At 41.9% G+C, this 24035-nt stretch overlaps 1 pseudogene; it reads left to right on the forward strand.

Annotated features, from left to right (window-relative positions):
* The first annotated feature begins 254 nt into the window (after window positions 1-254).
* On the forward strand, window positions 255-22576 carry LOC104855127 (annotated as a pseudogene).
* Window positions 22577-24035: the final 1459 nt, after the last annotated feature.

Genomic DNA, 24035 nt, shown 5'->3' on the forward strand with positions numbered 1-24035 from the left:
TAATGTTTGTTGATTATCAGATAGAAAGAGGTAGTTCGGAGAAACATGAATCAGAAACTGGTTATTTTCATGGCAGTGGTAGGAGGGGTTGTTATAAATATAACCTGCAGCACAGAAGCACTCTTTCCTATGGGCTACACCAGGAGAACAACATTATTAAATTCTGATAGCTAAAAGCACCAGAGGTGAGCGGTGCCAACAATCCCTGCTTCTCACTACCTGTGTACTCCCAAGCGAGAGAGGGCAGTTAATCCATGGGTGAGAGGTACAGGAGCCTTCTCATTAACAGCTCTGGCAGGATCAACCTAAGAAGTCCAGAGAAGCGCCTGCAGGTTCGCACCGCACTTCCCACTCCACAAGCACATCCTCAGCCCTTGTCACTGGGAGACGAGGGGCAGGAAAGTAGTTTTATCTTATCCGTGAGTCCCAGAGAGGGCCAGCAGCCCGCCCAAGGAGGCACCAACAGGAGTGAGTTGCTGTGGAGCTGTGCCTTTATTCTGCTACTGGCAGGCCCTTAACATGCTCATCCAAGCTTCAGTTGCTAAGCTCCTAGAAGTCTCTGTAATTATTGTTGTCTAAAATATAGAACAGCAGAATGTATAATTAGTTACTTTTAATAAAGCCATTTGTGAAGATGCTGATGGTACTGATGATGACAGCAATTTTGATCATGATGATGAAGATGCTATCCCTGAAGGCAAGGAGGAAAGAACCCTTACCTTAGAATGGAGCCAGGGCCAGTGTCACAGGGAAAAGGCCCATCAGGATGTAGCACTGCTCAGCAATTGAGCTGGACCCTCAAGTGGGGCCACCTGTGACCTTCATGGCGCTCCACTTCTTACTGGCCATGTGACCTTGCTAAGCTTGTTTCCCTCTCTCTAAGTAATGAAATTATTCCCCGAATCCTAAAGTAGTTAGGAGGCTCTTTTAAAATACTCTCTCTAGGGCTGGGGATTTAGCTCAGTGGTCTGCTGCCTGCTGCCTGCAAGCACAAGGACCTGAGTTCAATCCCTGGTACCACCCCTAAAAAAAGAATTAGTGTAAAATAATCTCTCTAAAGCATTATCATAGTGCCTGTATCACAATGAATGCTTTGTATGATACTAAGAAATTTTTAGCCGGGCATGGTGGTGCACGCCTGTAATCCTAGCACTCAGGAGGCTGAGGCAGGAGGAATACTGTGAGTTTGAGACCAGCCTGGGATACATAGTGAGTTCCAGGTCAGTCTCACTACATAATGAGACTCTGTCTCAAAAAAACAAACAAACAAACAAAGAAAACACAAAAAGTTTTTTCTGTGACAAGGTCTTGCTATATAGTTCAGCCTTGCCTTGAGCTCACTATGTATCTCAGGCTGACCTCAAACTCACAGCAATCCTCCTGCCTCAGCCTCCCAAGTTTTAGGATTATAGACATGTACCACCATATACGGCTCAAATTCTCACATACAGCATACTTTATGGCAGGCAATGTTCTAAGTAATTTGCATCTGTTATATCATATATACAATAACCGTGTAAAGTAGGTACTAACATCATCTGTTTTATATTTTTAAAAAAGAAGGCACAAGGAAGTTAAATAATTTGACCATGGTTGCAGAAAGTGCCAAGCTGGGTTTTGCGCTCAGGCAGTGAGTCCAGAGCCTAGCCTCTTAACCATCCATGACACAGCTATGAGAGCTGTGGGGGTACACTGCTCAGACATCCCTTTGAGAGAACCTTTGTAGGGAACAGAGCTGGCTGACCTTGGGATTTCTCACAGCCTTCACATGAGGCCATTCTTCCCCTGAGCCACCCCCAGCCAGTGACCGAGCACAGCAGCAGGACTGGAGTTGGACCATTTCTGTCCAACACGGGACTCCTCTGATGGCTAACTGAGGTGAAACATAGATAACATAAAATCAGTTACTCAACCACTTTCCAGTGGCATTAAATACATTCAGATAGTTGTGCAAACATCACCCCCATCCATCTTATCTTCCCAAACTGAAACTCCAAATCCACTACATAAGAATACCCCCACTATCTGTTACCACCCTGCTCCCTGGAAACTACCATTCTATTTGCTTTCTATGAACGTGGCTACTCTAGGTAGCTCATATAAGTGAAATCATGTTACATTTGTCCTTTTGTGATTGGCTCATTCCACTTAGCACAATGTCTTTGGAGTTCATTCGTCTTGCAGCAAGTTTCAGAATTGTCTTCCTTTCCAAGGGAAAATAGTAGCTTATGGTGTATGTAGACCGCCTTCTGTTGTTCATTCATCTGATGCTCAATCTTTACTCAGGAACTCTCAATCAGACCGGGTGAGATGTTTTCAGAACTACACCTCAGTCTGACAGTCTTCTTACCAACCCTCATTCATCCGTCTCCTTTTCCAACTTGTCAAACCTGCGTGACACTCTGACGTGGCTCACCCCTTTGTGCTGCTCCTCTCCCTTACGATTTCCCCTCAAGTTATACCTTGCAAGACTAATCTCATCTTGTGGCTTGTTTGTCAGAGAAGCATACTGCTACAACAGCCTCTTACGAAACAATATTTATCATTTCTTGGAAAGAGGAAGAAGTATTTAAGGCAATTTATAAAAACAATTTAGAATAAACTTCTTTGGAAATGTGTATGTATATATCTAAGATATTTCATTATATGGATAGAAGAATTAGAAAACACGGATCGTTAAAAAGAAAATAATTAAATTCCACTACCCTGGATGACTTTCAACCATCACCATTTCCATTTTGAGGTATATCTGTCTAAATCCTTATGTCTATATGCAGTATCACATTCTTTTTTAGGAAACCAGTTTCTCCCTTAAGATGAATTGGATGGAGTTGACTCTGTTGAGCTTGAATTCCATAAACTGACTTAATTTAGGAACACATTCATTCATATGTTCATTTAAAAAATATTTATCGAGCACGCAGAATACAAGATAGACACAGCTCTTGCCAGTGGAAAGTGTACAGTCTAGCGGAGACTAGAGACATAATTCCAGTAGGTTACAATTCACTGCTCTGCAGACTGAGCAGGACCACCCAGTATAACCTGCTTTCTTGGTGAGAGTAGTATTTAAGTCAAGTGGCATTTAAGTCCTGAGAAAAACAAGGAGCTAACCAGGAAACAGAGAAGAAATTTTAAGAGAAGTTGGCAGGCTCGAATTTAGGCAAAGGGGGCCATGTATAAAAGGTTTGGTTGCCTATGGAGTAGATGACTATTCACAACCAAACAGGATTAATTAATGATTCTGTGTGTGTGTGTGTGTGTGTGTGTGTTTGCGTGTGTAGCAGCCCCTCAGACTGAGCAAAGAATAAGATCTTAACCATTCAAGGACTCTTGGGCAAAGGCTGTTAATGGAGAAAATAGATACCCAGGACCCTACCAGAGGAGAAGAGCTAATTGGTCTATAACCTTGGCCTGGAAATATTGGTTAGGAATTAAGATCTCTGGGGACAGGGATGGTAGGCAGTATTTCCATTTCTGTGGAGTCTGTAGATCTAAGACACTAGCAAGAGGACACTCAGGAGTTTGGGTTGGGGCTCCACGTTTGCCCAGCAAACACAAGGCCTTGGTTTTGATCTCCAGCACCACCACCACAAGAGGACCCTTAATTGTGACTGGTATCCATGTCTTTGTGGGTTTTCAGCCTAAAGGGGACTTGCACAACAGGAAGAAACTAGTTTTGCTTTTGAGACAGGGTCTCATTATGTAGTTCAGGCTGGCCTTGAACTCACAAAGAAGTCCAGGCTGCCCTTAACTTGCAGTGATCCTCCTGCCTCGGCCTCCTGAGTGCTAGGATTACAGGTGTGCCCCACCATTCCCAGCTACAATAGGAGGACACACTGGACAATCCCAAGCCATCTCTTCTTAGTAGTGTAGTTTGTTCAACATGAAGTTTGGAGTCTAGGGTCTTGGAAGTGATGCAGGAAAAGATATGAAATCCTAGCGTTTCCCCAATTTGATCTCAGTTATTTGTTCTCACCAGCACTGCCCACAACAATTTCCAAGAGAAGGTTGTAATTTAGCAGAAGGTAAGCATTGTTTTAAACAGTGGTTTTGTTTTGTTTTGTTTTGTTTTGTTTTGTTTTGAGACAGGGTCTCACTATGTAGTTGAGATTGACCTGGAATTCACTATGGAGTCGAGGCTGGTCTCCAACTCACAGCGATCCTCCTGCCTCAGCCTCTCGAGTGCTGGCATTACAGGTGTGCACCACCATGCCCCACCTTAAACAGTGTTTTTATTTACTTATTTATTTATTGGCTGCTGTGCTAGAGATTGAACCCAAAGCCTCATGCATACTAGGTAAGTGCTCTACCACTGAGCTACACTTCTAGGCTTTTTTTTTTTTTTTGTAATGGGGATTGAACTTGGGACCTTGCACTTACAAGGCAGGCTGTCTGCAGCACTAAGCTAAATCCCCGGGCCTATAACTTTTTTTTTAAATTGGCTGCAGCTGACATCTTATTTCCTGACTCCTCTAATTCTTGTTGGCCAAGTTCTATTTTAGCAGATGGATATAAATAAAATCACTCAATGAAATAATAACAAAAGTTTTCTAAGTGTGCTGACAGTCACCAACATCTCATTAAATGTGAGTATCTTTACAGTGTAACCTGTTTTTTTTGTTTTGTTTTGTTTTGTTTTAAGAGGTAGACAACCACAGTGCAGTATTTTTAGGCATGTAAGTGAGGCAGGCACCCACACATGCCACCACCCTGTTAACAGTAAAGACAGCTCTTCTCTTCTCCAGCTCGGCAGGGGTGTGGGGGAAGCCGGCCGGGGCTGTGATGACCTGGCAGTGTTTCTTCAGCGTCACTTTCCCTGACAGTCAGCAAGCCCTCCACTCTCATCTCTAAATTCAGTGTTTAGCAAAGCAGTTGACAGCAAGTAGCATAGGAAATCAAGGCCCACTTCGGGTCTTAGCACCAAGATGGGCAGGAACACACCTAGCATGACAAGACCCGTACTACCCAGGGATATGCATGTGCTACCCCTGGGAGAAATGTCATCACTTTCCTTAGAGACAGGCGTGGGTGAGGGTCGTCCCCGGGTGGGTGAACACCCACTAGTCTTCACAGCCAATTTGGCAGTCAGGATAAAAATATAACACCAGTCACATCATTTTCCAAAATTAAGGGCGATGCTATAGCAAATGTATGCAGATGTATACAGACACAGATGGGAACAAGTGTATTTAATTGTAAATGAGTCAGAATGGAGCAAATGAGATTTCCCTTATATTTGGGTTCCAAAAATTACAGAAAAAAATGTGCCTGAGGCAGAAACAAACCAAAACCAAAAAAAAAAAGAAAAATAAAAGAGGGTAGATTGTAGAAGTAGGAGCCACAAGGAAGGAAACCTTTGGCATCCAGAAGCTAAGATGGTTTTGGTCCTCTCTGAGGATTATGAAAATGTCCCGGCTCCAAAGAACTGGACCCTTTCGGCATTGAAGTGGCCTAAGCGCTATCGAGCAGGACACACACACAGATGAGCAGTACTCAAGTCCCACTGCCTCATCCAGCCCATACGTACCTGAGAGGTAGGAGAAGGCTATAATAGGAGTGTCCTTGAGGAAGAAAGCCAAGCCAAAGGCCAACTTTTGTGTCCTCAGGGAAACAAGCTGAGGCCAAGCAAAAGAGTGAAAGAGAGAGAGAAAAATATCTCTGTCTAGCTCCATGTAGCCACAGAGGGGACAAGAGAGAGATAAAGGATTGACAAAAGAATAGGGTGTGTTTGGAGACCACTATTTCTCCTAAAAGCTTCAAGGAAGTGCCGGGCTCTCGGTGCACATTCAGTAAATACTGGAAGAAGGAAAGCGAAGAAAGGATGGAAGGAAGTGCATGTCGTTCTGCAAGTCCCTCCCACTCTGTGGAACGAAGAACCACAGCAGCAATACAGCAAACTGCCCGAGTGAAAAAGAAACAGCTTCCCCTAGGGTCCGGCCCGATGAGGGAGCAGGTGTGACACATACACCCTGCTGACCCCCTCCCTTGTAAGCTCAGGCCCTCCTAGGGCAGCATTCTGGACAGCACATCTCTGTACCCCCTCTACCTGATCAATTGCAGCTTATTCCTCAGAAAACAGAAAAACAATGGTTTCAACCCAGCAGAGGGACCACAGAACTCCAGGAACAGCAATGCAATATGCAAGTCTGGAAACTGCTAGTGGGTAGCTTTCATGCCAAGCACAGAACCTGGCACCTCATGGACAATTGATAATGGATGTGTGAAGGAATGCATGTACAAAACTCTCCCACCCAAAAGAGGCACTCATTCTGTAAACTGGCCTTTACCTCTCTCCCCTTGGGCTGTTTCCTCTGTATCCTGATGACTCTGCCTTCCAATCTAGAGAAGCAGCAAACCCAGCCTTTCCCTCCCATCCAGCTCCCCTGGCTGGTGGATTCCAGGAAGCCACAGAGCACAAACAAAGGCTGCTCTTTGAGGAAGAAGGAAGGGAGCTTTTATCCCCAGCCAACCCTGCATACTTTGGCCGGTCACATGTGTTGCCCTGGTCTTATCTCTCCAGAGCCCAGAGGGCTGGTTTGGCCTTGCTGCTGTCTGGATCCAAGGCCACCCCCCATCCTGACCTCTGGATTTCAGCCTCCAGAAAGTGGATATGGGTGCCTGATGTTCTGCAGGTGGGCATAGGAGGGGTGTGAGTGCTCTGAGTGCCACACACCTGGGACAGCACAGGCCTTAGTGCAGAGGGTCCTTTGTGCAACCCCTCGAGGGGCCCATCCTGTCAGTTACCAGTGGATAATGAGAGGAATGCAGTGGCACGTTACAGACTGTAGCAGCCGCCAAACGATGATTAGAAGGCACATTTTGGTAAGATGGAGAAAAGAGAGAGACTGTGATAGGATAAGCACCAGAGCTAGGCCATGTGAGGGAAAAGAATTTAGTGGAAGAGTCAGCACAATGCTGGAATCTGGAGAAGCAGCCCTACTCTGTCATCTCCTCCAAACAAGACCTAAAGAAAGACCAATATCGCACTTGTGTTTGCTAAGAGCTGTCTTTGTTTGCGTTCCCCTGAAACAGATCTTGAAAAGGGGCTGTAAACACAAACAGTTTATTCAGAAAGTGATTCCAGGGAACACTCATCCGGGAGTGAGGAAGGAGAAAAAGAAGGGAAGGAAATTGCTAATAGGGGGTTATTAAGTTTCTACATGGAAAACTGGAGCCCAGATCTGCTGGAGAACTGTGGGAGACAATGGAGAACATGCATCAGGGTTATTATCCCAAGCAAGAAGAGAGGAAGCTGGGGTATACACACACACACACACACACACACACACACACACACTCTGTCATTGGTTCAGAAATGCTTCCTGGCTGAGTCATTAATTCTGGCACTTCCTCCTTTTCTTATTGAGAGGCCAGGTAGGTTTCTGTGGCCAGAGAAACACCCTTAGCAGAGCCCCGGGAGTCTGTGAGTAGAGGTGAGGACTGAGGCGTGGCGCAAAACAACATCTGCTGTGATGCCTGTAGCCTTTCAAACAATATTCTGAGGCAATTTGAAATTAAACAGTCCCTCTCTTTATCACCCCCTTTCCTCATCAGTAGAGTCAAGGCAACACAAAGCACCCACGCTCCCCTCCCTGCACTTGTCCCTATTGCTTTAAAATGCCCTTTTGCCATCTGAAAATGTCTTTGAATTTCTACCCATTACTTTTTCTTTTGTTCTGGACTTGGAATGTTTTCCTTCCATCTGACCTTTTTTATGCACACACACACACACACACACACACACACACGCACGCGCACCACTTCCTCCAAGACTTTGTTCTGTCTTTGTTTTCTTGTCAGTTACACTCTTTGAATGATGAGCAGGAATTCCAGACAGAGGAAGCAGCAAAAACCAGCACAGATACAGGGACTATGCATGCCCTGCCCAGTGTCTTCTCACCCACGATACAGAGCTCAAGCTCCTGAGTCTGGGACACAGTAACTTAATCCATCTACTTCTGTCTTTTCTTACACATTTAACTAATCAAACAACATTAATGAAGGGCTTTAGTGTACACCAGACATGGGCCAGGCACCAAAGGAACACCAGGGAACAAGAAAGGCACAGTTGTACAGCTCCTGTTCTCAAAGAGGTTACAGCCCATCCCGTAAAGGCTTCTCTGAAGACTGCCCTTTGCTGAACAAGAAAGCTTCCAGGAGCCCAGAGCTACCAGCGGCTCCACCACTAGGGGGTCCAGACTCCAATAATCATTTCTCCTGGTAGTCATACCTGGTGTGGTTCTTTCCCACACTATGCCAACTTGGTCTGTGTGGCCAAGGGAATAGGACAGAAGTGATGGTATGTCACTTCTGAGATTAGGTTATAAAAGATCTCTCTCTCTCTCTCTTTCTCTCCCTCTGTTTCATCATTTGCTCTGGGATTCACTTGCCATGTCATAACCACCTCCACGCAGAAACTGAGACTTCCATCAAACCAGGTCATGCAATGACTCATCTTACAAGTGGTTCCTCAAGCCTTCAGATGACTGCAGACCCAGGCACTACCTTTCAAAGCTGCTCCTGATTTCTGGCCTCAGAAACTACATGAGATAAAAAAATGGTGTGTGTTTTTTTTTTTACGCTGCTACATATTGGGGTAATTCTTTACACAGTGATAGAAAACCAGTGTGCCACCTTTCACCTACTAACTTCCCCCTCACATCCAGGGCCCCTGCTGTTTCACAGGGTTCCCATTGCCTGGTGCTCCCCAGCATCTCTCTGTGGGCCCAACGGACAACCTTACAATATGGCTCTGAAGCTGCTTTCAGAGCTGAGCATTGGCTGAAAGAAAATTATTTTCTTTGGCGTTTTTTTTTTCTTTTCTTAATCTATGTTTCCTTATACAAGTCAAAGAAAATTTCCTGATTCATTTGTTCTTGCCCCTTACCTGTGGCTTTGTAAGAGTGATTTGATGCAGGAGAGTTTATTCTCTGAGTCTCTTAAAGCTCTCCATGAACAAAGGAAGTTAGCTTGCCAAGAATGAATGGAATTTGGGCCTCTGAAGGTTGGAGTTGGATTTTAAATTTGGAATTTGTGTTCTCTGAGTAGGCTCCAAACTTGGCAGCTTCCTTGCCTTCCTCTGATTCAGCCTCTCTGCTTCATTGGATTGCTTTTTTCATCAGAACTATACAAATACTTCCTAGGGCAGTTTTCCCAGCGGACATAATGGAAATGCACACTAAATACCGAATTATCCCAATGCCATCTCACAGAGTTGTGCATGCTCAGAACTGAATCACAGTGCTGGACTCTTAGTAGAGAGTCCACCCTTTGGACCTTGGATTTCCCTTTTTTGTAAGTTTCTATCCTAAGAAGCATCTAAGACTTTCCAAGGGTCATTAAAGTACCTATTTGCCCTGGGCACCCCTTAAGCAGTAGCACTGAGGGACCATTTCTCCTGACTTTGTGATAGTCTAAAGCAGGAGATAAGATTAAAAAAAAAAGAGTAGTTTTACTCATTTTAGGCAAATTTGATTGCATTTCTGTCCTTTGGAGTAAGTACAAATTGTTCTGAATGACCTGAAGGGTTTGGGAGGATATACACTACGAAGTCCCTCCGAGGTATGCGAGGTACCCGATTGGTGTTTTTTTCATTCATTCCTCACAAGAGCCAAAAGAAGAAGGAATTTCTAACAGTCTTTTGTTTGTCTGTTTGCTTGTTTGCTTTTGTTTTCTTAGTACTGGGGCTTGAATTCAAACAGTGCTAAACTATATCCACAGCCCTCTTTAAAAATTTTTATTTTCAAACAGGGTCTCCCTAATATCTCCAGGATGGCCTCCAATTCATCATTTTTCTTCCTCAGTCAGCTAAGGAGCTGGGATTAAAGTCATGTCCCACCAGTTGTAGTTAAAGACAGTTTTTTGGGTTGTTTTTCTTTTTGTTGTTGTTGTTGTTTGTAACAGGGATCAAACTCGGGCCCTTGTGCTTGCAAGGCAGGCGGTGATACCACTGAGCTAAATGCCCAGCCCAGTTGATGACAGTTTTAAAGCATGGCTTCATATTCTTTGACCCTCCTCTCGCCAAGTGATGGGGTCTATTCTGTGTTCTGCCTCTTAAATACAAGCAGATGATGTGACTTCTGTAATCACAGAATATGGGGGAAATGTCACTGTGAGGTTCCCAAGTTGTGAGTGCCTTCCCTGTTGGCTGGGTCACTGTTAGAGCCCAGAGTTACCATGTAAATAGTGCTTTACCATGCTGTGAAAAAGCTCAAGCCATTTGGAGAGGAAAAGTTACACTTGTTGGTACGCTAAATTTCTATTCATCCTAGTTCAGGTGCCAGACATATAAGTAGAAAAGCCTTTAGATAATTCTAGTCATTAAAGTTATCTGTTTGTACAAATCATCTTGGTAGAAAAGAAATGTAAGTCCCAACCTATGAGATGTCAAATGTGCCAAGTTCGTGGTCTCACAACATTGGGGAATGAAGTTGGGAGCCAAAGGAAGAACTCAGGAGAGTTTTATTAGAAATAAAGAGACAAGAATAGCTCCTGGGTTTCCAGGAGGAGTTCCAAATAAGGTGGCCACTGAGGCTCTTGGTTAGGGATAATTTATATAGCAAAGTCACACTGTGAGTACACCATGGTCAAACTACCATCAATCTGTAGGATTACAAGTATAGCTGCTTAGCTAATATTAACCCAACAGGGAAATGAGTCACGTAGCAAGGGTACATGGAAAGGAAATGCGGTCAATTTGGGGAAGGATGGGTCTAGATGCTCTGGCCACCCACCTGGGCAACTGATGCCTGTCTGGAATTACTGGACGAGGTGGTGCTAATTACAATATAATCTCAAGTTATTATTTATCCCTTGGGGTGGCATGCAGGTCTGGCCATTGTATTTTTATCTTGAGGCCTGGCCTTCTCCAGAGGCACCTCCAGCCACAATTCTGATGTCTTTATTTTGTGCTGATTTCCTTGAGAGCCCAGTCCCTCTCTGACTGTACATTAATTTCTCCCATCCAAGTAATTTCTATGTAACTTAGCTACCTATAATATTATTCTCAGCTAAAGCCTCAGACATCATGACCCAGAAACAAGCTGCATTATTAATTTTTTATCTTTGAATCGAAATATTGTACCTGATAGCTACATCTTAAAGGAGGAGAAATTCTTTTATGGATCATGGTTTCAGTACGTTCAGTTTAGGGTTGGCTGGCTCCAAGGCACAAATGCAGAAGAGCATGGTAGAAGAAAGCTGCTCTACCCATGGCAGCCAGGGAGCAGAGAGAAAGGAACCTGAGATAAGAGCACACCCTTCTGGATCATTCCTCCAATGACCACCTCATCCAACTAGGCCCTACCTCCTAACAGCACAGTCAACTATGAACTCATCAGTGAACTCATCCACTGATGAGTATAGTGCCTTTATGCTCTAATCACTTTCTAAAAATCCCATCTTTGAGTATATGAGTCTCTTAGGGGACTTTTTAGATCTAAACCATAATATTCTGCCCCGGCCCCAAAAAGACTCATGTCCATCTTATTGTGCAAAATGCTTTCAGTCCATCTTCAAGAGTTGCCAGAGTCTCAACAGTTTTCAGTTTTTGAGCTTCTGCTTTAAAGTCCAAGCCCAGAGTCTCCTCTGAGACTCAAGGCAAACTCTTAGTTGTAAGACCTTATAAAAATAAAAAAGAAATTAATATTTCCAACAATGACAATGGCACATTATTCTGAAAGGGAGCAATAGGCAGATAGAAAGTAATAAAACCAAAGCAAGACCAAAACCCAAGAGGGAAAACATTAAATCTCATAGCTTTGGGTCCAGTACCTGGGGCACATGGTGGTGCGATATGAGTTTCAAAGGACTCACATAGTCTTATGGGCTGCAGCCCACATGGACAGTTCCTGAGTTAGCTCCCTACTCACTGCCTGTGGCTTTTCTCCGCAGATATTATGTGTTCCTAGCATCTCCAACTTCCTAGGAAGCAGCACTCCACTGCAGCTTTGGCTTCACCCTTACAGCTCAGGCATTACCTTCCCTTGGACTCTGGGAAGGGACTATGACTCTTACCATACCATATTGCTTGGCCTCCCAGCTTTTCTCTGAAATTTGGGTGGAGGTCTCCATAACCGCACAACTCTTGCACCCTGTAGGCCTATAAAACCAGCACTACATGGATGATACCAAGGTCTGCTGCAGGCTTGACCTTGACCACAGCTGCAGTAGCCTTTAAGTGCCTGGATGGCTGAACTCTGGTAGAGTAAGCAGGGTACCCTGGGGCCCTCCTATCACAGCAAATTCTTTCAAATGAATTTATCTTTTTATAGACTTAAGCCTGTGATAGATGTAATCCCGAGATGCCCTCAAGCCATCTTTCTTTCTTCTCTTTCTTTCTTTCTTTTTGTAACTGGGATCGAGCTCCCGACCTTGCCCTTGTGAGGCAGGCAGCACCGAACCACTGAGCTAAATCCCTAGCCAAGCCATCTTTCTTATTGTCCCCATACAATGTACTTAGCTTCTATTTGATGGTGCTAATCTTTTCCATAACCACACTTTCCTTATCCCCAACTTTAAAATGTGTTTCATTTTTGGCAGAAGTGAAAATTTTCCATATCTCTCAGGGCTGCTTTTTGCTCCTGATTTTTCACTCCAGGTCTGTCTAAAAGCAGCCAGTAGTACCCATACCACTGCTTGAATTTTGGGCTGCCTTGAAATTTCCTCCAACTGATTAAATGGTCTATCAATTTTAAATTCATCTTTGTACAAACTCTAAGGATATGGGCAAAATATAAACAAGTTCTTTGCCAGCATGTAACACAAATTGCCTTTAATTCAATTCCCAAAAAAGTCCTCATTCTCACCTGAAGCTCTACGACCCTGACTTTACTGTCTGCATTCCTATGAGCATTCAGGCCTTTTCAACTCCCTCCACAGCTGCCCATCAAGCTCTGCTTATAGTATTTTAGGGCGTCTGTAGCTCACAACTTCAAACCTTTCCAAACTTCTCCTGCAAACTGGTTCCAAAGGCTTCTCTGAAACACTTGGCCAGGCATAGTCAAAGGAACAATCCCACTTCTCTGGTACCAGTTTTCTATATCAGCCACTTTTTCATTGCTGGGACAAAATATCTAACACCCTTTATTTATTTATTTATTTATTTATTTATTTATTTATTTATTTATTGGTACCGGGGATTGAACTCTGGTCCCTGTGCTTGTGAGGCAGGCAGCAGTACCACTGAGCTAAATCCCCGGCCCCCTAACACCCATAATTTAAAGGAAGATAATTTCATCTTTGGTTCACAGTTTGAGAGTGTCCATTCTATGATCAATGGCTCCAAGGCAGAAATGATATGGTGGAAGGGTGGTCTGGTAAAGGAAAGCAGCAGCAGAGAGGAAGGCATCTGGGACAAGAACACATCCTTCCATGTCATGCCCCACTGTTATGGCTTGTGTTCAGATGTCTCTGGAAAGACTCATGGAGTCATAGGTGGGGCTTTTTTGGAGGTGGCTGGGTCTAGAGTGTGTGATGCTGGCATTGATTCATGGTGCAATGCTAGGCTCAAGTGTACAAGGATTAAGGGTGTGAGTGCTGCCTGCCCTAAGTAGTCTGCTTAAAATAAAAGGGGTAGAAAGAGCTGTGGTTGTTCCTTGTTGCTTTCGCCATCTTCCACTGCCACAAACAGTTGCCCCTCTGCCGGGTACCACCCTGCCTTGGAATCAGCCAATTATGGACTGAAACCTCTACAAACATGAGCTAAATAAACCTTTCCTCCTTTAATTTTGGGTATCAGGTATTTTGTCTCAGCAATAAGAAAAGTAACTAAGACACCCATCTCTTCCATCAAGGCCTCACATCCTAACAGCATATTTGACTGTGAACTCCTCAGTGGATGAATCAACTGATGAGCATAATCATGATCCTTCCAAAAGCCTCACCTCTGACATGTGAATTTGGGGGGACATTTTATATCTAAGCCATAACACAACTCATCTTCACTATGCCTTGTCTAAATTTCTGACCCATAGAATCTGAGTATAATAAAACATTTATTTAATGTCATTAAGTTTGAGATTATTGCACAACAATAGGGTATCATAACAGTGTCATTACTCCTGTATCATTCATAGATACAGAAACTGAAACATGGAAAATATTTTTCAAGTTCTTTAAAACTTGGAGTTTAAAGTTAATAAGTGATTAAAAAATTGAGGGGCTGGGGATTTAGCTCAGTGGTGCCTCCACCTGCCTCACAAGCGCAAGGTCCTCAGTTCGATTCCTTGTACCCCCCAAAATAAGATTCAAACTCAATTCTATTTAATATAAAACCCCTCCTTTTTCTACTAGAGACTCAATCTGGGATGAGGTGAAAGGATTAGCTGGATTAGGGCAGGGGATCATACTGTGAACAGTTCTCATCAGTTGAACCATACCCCAAAGCTTGCACTCACCTTCCCATCATGGAGAAGGTCTGCATGCACACTTCAAATCCTGGGAACATTTACAAAGATCAATCCAGCATCCTGGATTACTTGTTGTTTGATGCTCAGTGTAAAAAGCAGGAACAAAATGCCTGGGCCTATAGGTTTCATCTCTAGCAGCTAAGAGCTCATACTGGTGCAGTATTGACCCATTTTTCAGTCAGATTCTGCCCCCCAGGAGATGCTCTGAGCCAGGATCTTTTAGGGCTGGTCAGAAGCCCTTTGAAGATTGGCCTAAAAAATATGGTTCTGTTTGTGAGGTAGAGGTGAGGCAGGTTTGGCTCTTTGTTCCCTGTAGAGAAGGAACATAGGGTCTGCTTTCTCCTCTTTTCTGATTACAGTAGTATTGAGGGGTTCATTTCATTAGCCTTTTTACAAAGTCTCTGGAGGTTGTCAGGTGCAAGGTGCTATAATAAGTGTGAAATTTAACTTCTTTTTCATCAAGGCAAAAAAAAAAAAAATCCAGTCTGTAGAGATTCAGCTGCTGGGAATCTGCTTGTAAAAGACAGGAACCCTATTGTCAACTTTATATAAATTGCAACTGAAGCATGATCAGACACCAAATTATCACAGCAAGTCCTCTCAGAGCTTTTGCTATCCAGAAAGTGATCTGTAATAAGAATTGAGTCCAGGGCCAGGGATTTAGCTCAGTGTTTCTGCCGCCTGCCTCACAAGCACAAGGGCCTGAGTTTGATCCCCAGTACAAAAAAAAAATAATAATAATTGAGTCCAGGAAGGGAGCCAAATTGAAGCCACAGCCCTGAAACCTGTTTTTGTTTTTGTTTTTTTTCCTGAAACCTCTTCTGGATAGGGCTTCCAATGGCATTATTTTCCCCCTGGAATATACCATTCTTCCTACACAGGCTCACCATTCCACTCTGCAGGCTTTCTTTACTACCTCCTACCTCCCTGTCCTTTTAATCCCACCTCCCCACTGTTGTAATTATTTCTGGTGAGCTCTGCTGGCCAAGTTATCCAAAGGTCCAGCCCCAGCTATTAACCTTTAAAGAGCAACATGCCAACAGGGCTGTGCCATAGGGAGCACACCTTCTATCTACAGCTGTTTTTTTCAGATCACAAGGTTCTAGGTAAAAAGAAAGTTGCTTTAATAACAAGCAGGTACTTAGAATTAACGCAAAGGAGAAGAGGTTGTGAAGTAGAGAATTAGGTCAAACATTGGGAAGCATATTACAGATGGGTTCTAGAGCCAAAACTACTTTGGCCCACTGCACAAGAAAGGGAAATTCTCGTTTACTGAATTCTTACCACATGTCAGTGTTACACAAGATATTTTACATACATCATTTAGTCTTGGTTGCAAATCAGTGAAGTTCCATTTTTTGAATGGGTAGACTGAGAAACAGAAAGAAATCATTAATTAATTGAGGTGAATTGCCTCAAATCACACAGGTAGTATGAGAGAGGTCTGGAATCAAACACAGATTTATCTTACTCTACACTGTTTTGTTTTGTTGTTGTTTTTTTTTTAACCTAGTGCTTGGAACAGATATCCCAGTGTATGACTCTACCTTCCTAAAAAAAGATTGAAGATATTCCTAACAGGTTTAGAGAATAGCCCAAATCGAAAGGGTTTAACAAAAGTCCCAGAAGACCAGTTGGACTCCAAATCTGAGTCTGTGCCATAAAAGCACCCCATAGCTGGGTGAGGTGGTGCATGCCTCTATTTATTTATTTTTGGTACCAGGGATTGAACTCAGAACTTTGTGCTTGTAAGGCAAGTGGCAGCACCACTGAGCTAAATCCCTGGCCCTATGCCTCTAATCTCAGCAAAGTGCAAGCTAAGGTAGGAAGCTTGCAAGTTTAAGTCCCAGCCTAGACAATTTAGCAAGACCCTGTCTCAAAAAAAAAAAAAAAAGGAAAAGAAAGAAATAAAAATGGCCTATTGCAGGCGCATAGATCTGGGCTCTGATTACCTCCTTTGTCTACCACTGAGAGCAGAGTTATGCCCTGGATTGGACACTACCACAACTGTAGACCCTAGAAGATCAACACAGGCTTGAAATCACAGAGAAATTTCTTTCTTTTTCTTTGCTTTAAATTTTTTTTTTTTTTTTTTTTGCGAGTGTGAACATTATTTTCAGGTGTTTGTCTTTTGGGTGGTGTGTGTGTGTGTGTGTGTGTGTGTGTTTGTGTTTTGCTCTATTTTGTTGCTGTTTTTGTTTTTTTCCAACCTGTCTTCTTCAGCAATTTTCTGAGGCTTTAGTAATCTTTCTTTGTCCTTTAGCCTTGTTTCTAATCTCTTTCTCTTCTTCTATTTCTCTAATTTTTCCTCTAATCCCATTAAAATTTTCCCCCTTAGGGTAAAAATCACTCTACTAAGTGGTATACTGTATATAATTTTCTGATTTGCCTTAGCTCTTGCTATATAACTGTAAATCTTGTACCCATGCTTAAAGGTGGCAAATTAATAGCTGCCACAGTTTGTCATTTTTCTAGTCGGTGCTTGATATTAATGTTATGATGGATTGTACTACTTTAGCCAGGGTGACAGTTGCTGTGATCAACTGATCTTCCTTGTTTGCCAATACCTGGATTGCCTGTCATAAACAGTACTATAATCCAGTACCAAAGATCTGGGTGCTTAGCCAAAGAGACACCAACCATTTATCCCTAATACATTCATGAGGCTGGAAGCCAAAAGCTACACATCTAAGACATTTCTGAAAAGTTATAATTTCTTTTTTTTTTTTTTTTTTTTTTGGTACAGGAATTGAACTCGGATCATTGCACTTGCAAGGCAGGTGCTGGAACCACTAAGCTAACTCCCCAGCCCAGTTGTCTTTTTTTTTTTGGTTTTATGAGACAGGGTCTCACTATGTAGTTGAGACTGATCTGGAACTCACTATGTAGCCCAGGCTGGTCTCGAACTCACAGCGATCCTCATGCCTCAGCCTCCTGAGTGCTGGGATTACAGGTGTGCGCCACCATGCCAGCTCAGTTGTCATTTCTTAAAGAGGTCTCAGGGGCTGAGGATTTAACTCAGTGGTGCTGCTGCCTGCCTTCCAAGCTCAAGGTCCCGAGTTTGATCCCCAGTTAAAAAAAAAAAAAAAAAAAGAGGTCTCAATAGTAGCCAAAATAAAGCTACCTACCATAAGCAATTTAAAAGCCTCAATGCAGAAAACAAATTTTTAAAAATGAGAAAATATGAAAGCAAGATGCAACCTATACTCCCCAACTTGCTCAAGGCAAATCAAGGGGGGCAATGAGGTTGAAGAAATAAAAACCTCCCAGCTGAATTTCATGAAATGATTGCAGCAGAAGTAACAAAGCAGATCAATAAGTCTCTTGACAAAAACAAAACAGATGATTAAAGAGAGAATAACCATAATGAAGTAAAAGATTATTAAATCTAGAGCACATACAGAAGAGAGAAAGAAAGAAGAGGTTAGGAAAGACATGGAAATCATGAATGCTCAACAGAAAAGAATTGAAGCTGGGCCTGGTGGTGCACGTCTGTAATCCCAGCACTTGGGAGGCTGAGGCAGGTGGATTGCTGTGAGTTCAAGACCAGCCTGGGCTACACAGTGAGTCCCAGGTCAATGTCAATTACATAGTGAGACCCTGTCTCAAAAAATCCAAAAAAAAAAGGAAGATAGCACACAGGGTATAAAAGAAACTTGACCATAGAAGTAAAACAGAAAAGTTTCCAAGCATGGGAGAACTTGAAATATAGATAACTGAGACATATAGAACTCCAAATAGTTGTGTAAGAAAAAAAATTCCCCAAGGCATATAAAAGTCAAGATTCTAGCAATTCAACACAAGAACAGAATATTAAGATTTGTTAGAGAAAAGAAACAAATCCCCGATCACTGGGTGTGGTGGCGCACACCTGTAATCCCAGCACTCTAGAGGCTGAGGCAGAAGGATGGCTATGAGCTTGAGACCAGTCTGGGCTACATGGTGAGTTCCAGGTCAGTCTCAACTACACAGTGAGACCCTGTCTTAAAAAAAAAAAACAACAAAAAACAAAAACAAAATAGAAACAAACCCAACATTATGTTTCATACAAGAAACACATTTAACTCAAAAATACATTTATAGACTGAAAGTCAAAAGATGGAAAAAAATACTACATGTGATAGGAGCCCAGAAAATAGCAAGGGGAGCTACTCTATTTGTAGACAAGGTGGATTTTAAGCCAAGACTGATCAGAAGAGACAAAAAGGTCACTACATACTTGTTAAGGGAATAATAGAAGAGGAAGAAATAACAATGACAAAATAAACACTAATAGATATGAAAAACCAGACAGGCACTAATATAATGGTAATTGGGGACCCCACTGTCACTAATAGACAGATCAATAGACAAAAAAAAAAAAATCAACAAAATAGTATCAGAGCTGAACCAAACCTTTGAACAAATGGACTTCATAGATATCTACACAGTGTTCCACCCAACAACAGAATACACATTCTTCTCAGCAGCACACAGGGCTTCCCAAAACAGACCACATACTAGCTCACAGAACATGCTTAAGTAAATGCAAAGGAATTGAAATTATCCCATGTATATTATCAGACCATAGTGCAATGAAACTAGAAATAAATGGCAAAAGAAACTCCCAAATGACATAAACATATGGAAATTAAATAATACCCTCCTGAACAACCAATAGGCCTCAGATGAAATAAAAGAAATTAGTTTCTACAATTGAACAACAATGCCAATACAACATACCAGAACTTATAGAACACAATGAAAAAAGTCCTATGTAGGAAATTTATATCAGTGAATTCTCATGTCAGAAAAACTGAGCAATCTCAAATAAATAACCTAACATTGAACCTCAACATTCTAGAAAAAGAAGAGCAAGTTAAACCCAAAGTGCACACAAGGAAGGAAATTATAAAGATCAGAGCATAAATTAATGCAATTGAGACCTAGAAAACAATATAAAGAATCAATAAATTGAAGAGTTGATTTTTTGAAAGGTTAAATAAAATAGACAAACTTTTAGACGAACTTATCAAAAAAAAAAAAAAAAAAAGGAAAGAAAAGACCCAAATTCATGCAATTAGGAATGAAAAGGGCAAAATCATAACAAATCCTGTAGGAATTCAAAAGATCATCAATACCTACTTTAAGAACCTGTATGCTAATAAGATGGAAAATTCAGAAGAAATGGACAGATTCCTACATACATATGAATTACCAAAGCCGAATCAAGAAGATATAAAAGTTCTAAATAACCTAATATCAGTCAATGAAATTGAACATGCAATTAAAAACCTACCAACAAAGAAAAGTCCAAATCTTCATGGATTCACTACTGAATTCTACAACAAATTTAGAGAAGATCTAATGTCATACTCCTCCAACTCTTTAATGAAATTAAAAGGGAAGCAATACTGCCAAACTCATGCCTGGAAGCAAGCATTACCCTGATAGCAAAATCAAAGAAGGATCCAACCAAAAAAGAGAAGTATAGGTCAATCTCCTTAATGAATATAGATGCAAAAATCCTCAATAAGGTACTGGCAAACAGAATCATAAAGATGGATGCAGGAATAGTTCAACATATGCAAATCAATAAATGTAATATACCATATTAATAGAGCTAAGGACAAAATCACATGATCATCTCCATAGATGCAGAAAAATCATTTGACAAAATCTAACACCCATTCATGATAAAAAAAAAACCCTTTGTAAAATTGGAATAGAAGGTCTTTATCTCAATCTGATAAAAGACATCTATGAAAAACCAACAGCCAATATCATACTAAATAGTATAAAATTGAAAGCTTTCACTCTAAAATCAGAAATAAGACAAGGATGCCCACTATCACCACTCCTTTTCAAAATAGTTCTGGAACCATTAGCCAGAGCAATTAGACAAGAGAAAGAAAAGGCATATGGATAGGAAAAGAAGAAGTTAAAATTGTATTATTATTATTATCATTATCATTATTATTATTATTATTGTGGTACCAAGGATCAAACTTGTGCTTGCAAGGCATACCCGGTGCCACTGAACTAAATCCCTGGCCCATGGAAGAAGTTAAATTATTATTTGCAGATGACATGATACCCATGTAGAAGACCCTCAAAAACTCTACCAAAAGATTGGGCAGCATATCAGGATCCAAAGTCAACACTCAACAATCAGTAGCATTCCTGTACACAAAGAACAAATATTGAGAGAGAAATTAGGGCAACCAAGCCTTTTACAATAGCATAAAGAAAAATGAAATATGTAGGAATCAATCTAACAGAGGAAGTGAAAGACCTATACATTGAAAACTACAGTACTCTGAAAAAGATTGAAGAGGATATCAGAAAATGAAAAGATATTCCCTGTTCTTGGATAGGCAGAACCAATGTAGTCAAAATGGCCATACTTTCAAAACTGTTATACAGATTTAACGCAATGCCAATCAAAATACCAACAGCATATCTCACAGAAGTAGGGAAAGCAATCCTAAAATTCATATGGAACCAGAAAAGATCTAGACTAGCTTAAAACAATTCTAGTCAACAAGGGCAAGGCAATGGGCATCTCAATCCCAATTTGTAGTTATATTACAAAGTTACCTAGAGGGATTGGGTGGGGGGAATAGGATAAAATAAAAATAAAATGTATTAAATAAAAAAGTTACTGTGATAGAAACAGGGTGGAACTGGCAAAAACAAAAACAAAAACAGACCTGTGGATCAATGGAACAGAATAGAAGATGTAGAAACAACTATGAATACACTCAGCTACTTTATCTTTGACAAAGGGGCCATACATCTTCACTAGAAGAAAGATAGCCTCTTTAATAATGGTTCTGGGGGCTGGGGATTTAGCTCAGTGTTTCTGCTGCCTGCCTCACAAGCACAAGGTCCTGAGTTTGATCCCTGGTACAAAAACAAAACAAAACAAAAAAACAAAACAACCAACAAATAATGGTGCTGGTAAGACTGGATTACCACATGCTGAAAATTGAACCTAGATCCATATATCTCACTATACACTAAACTAAAATTGAATGGATCAAAGATTGAAATGTAAAAACAGAAACAATCTGCTGGAAGATATAACAGGTAAAACTCTAGAAGATATAGGTGTAGGCAAATAATTCATGAACAAAATCATAATTGAACAGAAAATACTGCTAAGAATCAACAACTAGGATCATATCAAATTAAAAAGCTTTTGCACAGCAAAAGAAACCACCAACAGAGTGAAGACACAGCCCACAGCATGGGAAAAAAATTTTTTACCAGCTACTCTTCAGACATAGGACTAACATCTAGAATATATAAAGAACACAAAAAAGCCAGGACCCCCCCCCATTTAAAGATACTATTTTAAAATGGGCATTTGAAATGAATAAATACTTCTCAGATGAAGAAACGCAAACAGTAAATGAGCATATGAAAAAATGCTCAACATCACTGGTCATTCAAGAGATGCAACTTAAAGCTGAGATTTCATCTCACTCCAGAAAGAATGCCTATTACCAAGAAATCAACCAATAATGAACGCCAGAGATCCTGAGCTGCGGCCTGGCCTGCTAGCACTGCCGCTGGATCCTGCGGCTCCTGCTGCTCAGCGCCATAGTCTTCGACATCATCGCGCTGACCGGCCGCGGGCGGCTGCAGTCCGACACCCACGTGCAGATGTCGATGAGGAGGGCGGCACCGGCTCGGCCGCCGAGGGCTGCGAGAGCCTCCTGCAGTACGCGGGGGGAAGAGCAGCTGTCGCCATGCTCCTCTGCGGCTTCATCATCCTGATCCTCTGTTTCATCCTCTCCTTTGTCCTCGCGGACCCCAGATGCCCATCTTCCTGAGAGTGATCGGAGGCCTCCTGGCCTTGGCGGCTGTGTTCCAGATCATCTCCCGGTCACTGACCCTGTGAAGTACACCCAGACCTTCAACCTGCACGGCAGCCCTGCGGTCCTTTATATCTATAACTGGGCCTATGGTTTCGGGTGGGCAGCCACGATTATCATGATCGGCTGTGCCTTCTTCTGCTGCTGCTGCCCAACTACGAAGACGACCTGCTGGGCAATGCCAAGCCCCGGTACTTCCACAACTCGGCCTAAGGCGGGAGGAGAGAGGTGTGCTGGTTGGGAGCCGGAGCAGGGGAACCTTCTCAGGCCACCCGGCATCTGTTTCGGTAGCGTTTGTGAGCTCCAGGCCACTTGGCACCTCTTCTGGCAGTGTTCAGGGAGTTAACACAGTTGGAAATGCTAAAATAGCTTGGGAGAAAATATTTTTTAAATTGTGTTATAGTTTGATATTCCTCTATGTTTTGTGAAATTAACAAAAAGATGTTTCTTTTTGCTAGTCACTTACAATATGCCAATATTTCCTACGTCTGTCTGTAGCCTGTATACTGCATTTATAAAAGGAAATGAGCTTGAAAAGTAGAAATGTGAAGGCTTCCAGGGTGTAGTAATGTGATCCAGTAAGAATTCTCCCCAGACAGAATGGACTGTTTCTATTAAGATCTAAGAGGGAGATATTGGTAAAAATGGTCAGTAGCTAAACATTCTAAAATAAATGTAAAACAAAAACTGTACTCTCAAGTTTTTAGCTATTCAAATAAGCAAAACAGTTTCCTACTTTTGAGAATTTATAATTAATACTGTAATAATTGCTGCTTTGGTAAACTCCATATCGACTGGATTTACATGGAGGGAAGTATTTCCCCACCGCCAAAGCGGATTGCAGTAGAGGCCTCTAGAAGTCCTTACAGGGTCAGGGTGCGGGGAAACACTGTATCCACAAATCTGTACTGCTTTGTGTCAAGATGGCCAGGATTCGTGTAGACTGGACTGAAAGATGGGAAAGATGAAGCCATGTTGTAAGGCAGTTATTGCTGCCCCTAAAGTGCCAGTCAGACAGGTCAAGGGGCAGAAGTGGCTCTAACCATACAGACCCAGCTCTAATCTTATTTGTCACAGACACCTAAATATAGTTAAAAACCTGGTCTTCCTTGGTAAACAGACTTAAAATGGCTAATGTAAAAAGTACAACAGAATTCAGGGATATGAGTGTCTCTGAATATATATCGGGTGGATTGCTATCATTTTTTTACCATTTATACCGACATAATGAAAACTCATTTTGTACATCAAATTACTGTAAGTTGTACCATAAGTAATTAAAGTTTTCATTTTTTTCTCAATAAACCAGGTGTCAAAATCTAAAAAATAAAATAAAATAATGAATGCTAGTGAGGCTATGGAGAAAAAGACCCATGTCCATTACTGGTGAGAGTGTAAATTGGTACAATTACTATGGAAATCAGTATGGAGGCCCCTCAAAAAACTATCCAGCCATGCCCCTTTTAGGTATCTTCCCAAGAGTTCAAAGCATCATGGGCCGGGTATTTAGCTTAGTGGAACAGCACCTGCCCCTAAAGTGCCAGTCAGACAGGTCAAGGGGCAGAAATGGCTCTAACCATACAGACCCAGCTCTAATCTTATTTGTCACAGACACCTAAATATAGTTAAAAACCTGGTCTTCCTTGGTAAACAGACTTAAAATGGCTAATGTAAAAAGTACAACAGAATTGCTTCACAAGTGCAAGGTTCTGAGGTCCTGAGTTTGATCCCTGGTACCACAAAACAAAACAAAACAAAAGCA

This window comes from Fukomys damarensis, unplaced genomic scaffold (genome assembly GCF_012274545.1).
Source record: "Fukomys damarensis isolate Sample0158 unplaced genomic scaffold, DMR_v1.0_HiC HiC_scaffold_3, whole genome shotgun sequence".
In the NCBI taxonomy this organism is placed as follows: Eukaryota; Metazoa; Chordata; class Mammalia; order Rodentia; family Bathyergidae; genus Fukomys; species Fukomys damarensis.